Genomic DNA, 3,879 nt, shown 5'->3' with positions numbered 1-3,879 from the left:
GTGATTGTACACCCTTTGTTATGGCGGCTGCGTAGTTGGGTAGAGGGCTCTCAGCTCACGTGGGTTAGCAAGTATGGCAAAAGCCTATGTAGCCTGGAACCCTATTTTAAAATACTTCTATTCTCCGGTAATCTGTGTGCTTACTATAGAAAACCTAGAAAACATAAAATGTATACAACACAAAAATTATTTATACTCCTGACCCGTAAATATAACCGGTTGGGCTTTCCTGGTGGCGCAGTGGTTGAGAGCCCGCCTGCCGATGCAGGGGACGCGGGTTCGTGCCCCGGTCTGGGAAGATCCCACATGCCGTGGAGCGGCTGGGCCCGTGAGCCATGGCCGCTGAGCTTGCGCGTCGGAGCCTGTGCTCCGCAACGGGAGAGGCCACAGCAGTGAGAGGCCCGTGTACCGCAAAAAAAACAAAACAAAACATAAAACCAATTAACACTGGAGCATTGCTTTAAGTCTTTTTTTTCTCTTATGGGTGTATGGGTGTGTACACATTTTTTTTACACAAAGATAACATATATGTCTGCAGTTGAATATGCTTTTTTTCACACCAAACATTGTCCTATTTCATCAAGCCCTAGTGTTACTGTTATTTTCACTCGCTGCATAGTTTGGATCTAACAATTTAACAGTATCCCTATTGTTGGATTTTTAAGTTATTTTAAGTTTTGAACTATTAAAGAATCCTGTGCTATAAACAATCCTGTGGTGGATTTCCTTAAATACTTTCATACATTACTGGTCATTTCCCTAGGATAAATTACATCAAGAAATATGAATACAGAAGTCTTTCCAGATTGCCCTCCATAAAGACTACAAAACACTTTACCGTCAACAGTAAATTTTGCTGTTCCTGCACCAAATTACTGTAACCTTTGCCGGTTTGGTAAATTTTATGTGTTTATTCATCTCTGCACATATTGGCTAAGCCAAACACATTTTTCCGTATTTAATGGGTATTAAGTTTGGTTGTTTGCCCCAAATTATTAATAATTGTTAGATTTTTTACATGTTAATAGCCGAATAGCTTTTTTACTTTAAAATTCACTTTCTTAAAGTACTAAAGGGTGGAGTCAATTTTTTCCCCTCCCTCCTACCCCATAGTTTTCCATTAGGATGTTCGTCTTTTTTACAGTGTTACAGAGTTCGTTGCTACTGAATATGCCTGGTGTTAAAGCAATTCTGGTAAAAAAGAGTGGTCAGAGAAACTTGCTTGAAAAAAAAATTAGGGACTTCCCTGGTGGTCCAGTGCTTAGGACTCCACGCTCTCACTGCCAGGGGCCTAGGTTCGATCCCTGGTTGGAGAATTAAGATACCCTGCATGGCCAAAAAAATAAATAAAAAGCTTATGACAAAATATCATTCTTAGGTTTCAGATCATAAAAAAGAAAAGATGCTCTCATACTTCCTTATAAGATTTTTATTTTCTTGGTAACCTCCTCTCCATTGATGTACTGGAGATCTCGAGTTTCCGAGTATGTGGCATTTGGCAACTTGAGATTTGGAAATAAGGACTTAAGGATTCACAAAATACTGAGTTTAACAGAAATAGGAAAAGAAATTTCTTCAGGATTGGGATTTCTGAGTGGTATCTGTGGAAAATGAAAGTTCTTTAATCTGTAGTCTAAAGGAAAGGAATTATGTGGTCCAGAATACATTTTACTTTAAAAATTGATATGTGGAAAAAATAAATTGATATGTGGGAATTCTCTGGTGGTCCAGTGGTTAGGACTCAGCGCTTTCACTGCCGTGGGCCGGGGTTCAATCCCTGGTCGGGGAATTAAGATCCCACAGGCCATGTGGTGCGGCCAAAAAAAAGAAAAAGAAAATTTGATTTGTTCCAGAATTTAAATGCCTCTACCCTAAAAATGATTGAAAAATTTCTGTAAGTATCTAATGGATTTACAAATGCTGAATAATTCTCACTAAATTCAAAATTTTTCAATCCTTTTCTAAATACAGCCAAGACATACACAATTAAATGTGGGCATTCAAAGCTGAATATTCATCTTAATAGCTCATGGAGGAAAAAACGAGATGAACACCAGCTTGTCCTCAAGGTAGAGATGTTGGTGACTTTTCCCTCAAGTGTTAATGGGTAGTATGAGAGGGATGGAAGGAAGTAGTTTTTAAACCACTGACTGGGTCATTATCCTGATAAATGTCCATCTTGAACTTAGACTTATTAATGCCTTTTTTAAACCTACAATTTGATTACTATTTATGATTCAAAAATTCCAACTCTACATTGCCAGCAGAAGGCCATATGCCCGTTTTCAGTGAAGAGATAGCTGCATGTTGGAGCCTCTTTAAATCTACACATATCCTTTTCTTTTAATTGCACACATATCTATTTTTAGCAGACTAGCAAATTCGTTTGATGGTAGTTGTTTCCTTGATCTTAAATATCCTCATTTCATTGTTTTCCTATTTTTTCTAGAAATCAATGAGTATACTTAAAAAAAATCCACAATTTTGTATGTAACATTTCCTATCTGTAGTTAATAGGCAGTCCCTTAACTATCATGATAACCAAAATTTTGATTTGCTACTCATACTAGGCAGTACTTGGCACATACCCGTCCATTTCAGCAAGTGTGCTAGCACCTCCGGTTAGTGTGTGTGTGTGTGTGTGTGTGTGTGGACTCCAGTTGATTTGGAATACCTCTGATTACCTGGAGTGATCTGAGTTGCTCATTCAGAAAGAGAAAGTCAACTGCATCAAGGTTTTAAAAGCAGTATTTATTGATTGAAAATAAATGTGTAGATAAGCTCTCAGTAGCATGGACTCCACATTATTTTTTAATGAGCTTGAAGTACATGAAGACTCCTTAAGTCTTCCGCCATTTATCTTGTGTGTGCTTTTAACCACCACCACATTCAAATGTGGGTGAATTTTCAACATTTTACTCAAAAAATTTTTTCTTTAAATTCTTCCTTCAGCAGCTCTTCATAATTTGACAAACTTTTGGAAAGAGACAGATAAAAACACACGACAGTGGTGTACATTGAACATTTATTACAACTAATTGGCGATGTGATAAGACGTGCTCACGTGGCCTGAATACTGGTCACAATCACAACAAAGCTTAATCCAGCCCAGCAGATACAAATGAAAGTGTAAACTGTGAAGACATGTTTACATACATAGAAGTATGTATAAAAGTGACATTGAAACAACTGTATATCCTTAAAAAATATAGAGCCCACTAGTGCCATTTTACCTCATTCAACTCACACTTTCATATGAGAGGTGGTATCTGTTTTTATATTTATGACTTCCAATAACTAGGCAGTGCCATAGAAGGGAAGGAAGCTGCCCTAAAGTTTGCTGCACTTCTAAGTGGAGGGAAGCAATAGGGGAGTAAAATAAATTTGGCTGTAACAAGCACCCTGGAAGGAATATTCCTGCGTTAAACAATGACTTATGCAACACTTTGTGAAGGGAGTAAAACATTTTCCGTAACATACTGTTATTAAGAATCCCTGGTAAGTCAACATTTCCATTTTATTTTGGGGGCATCAAAAAGAATACAACTAAGTGACTAAATGATTATGACAACAAGAAACTTATCTCAGGAGTCAAATGTTCCTTGGCCTTAAAAATAACGTGCTTACTATTATGAAACAGCTGATCTCTGTTCCTCGTCCCAGGTCTGGAATGCCTAAGAAATAATTTTTAGTGTAAAACAGCATCATTCCATTAGTCTTTTGTGTATTCCCTTTGTTTTAAGGTGTTTAGTTTCTAATAAGGGTCTTTGGTATACATTTGTTTTTTTTCTAAAGTTTCAACATAGAGTGAAATTTTTATTCATTTGATATGTGACATGTCAATTCCCTTTATTCGCATATATAATAAAATGAACTAGT

Source organism: Lagenorhynchus albirostris, chromosome X (assembly GCF_949774975.1).
Source record: "Lagenorhynchus albirostris chromosome X, mLagAlb1.1, whole genome shotgun sequence".
Lineage (NCBI taxonomy): Eukaryota > Metazoa > Chordata > Mammalia > Artiodactyla > Delphinidae > Lagenorhynchus > Lagenorhynchus albirostris.
Note: the sequence above shows the minus strand (reverse complement) of the source record.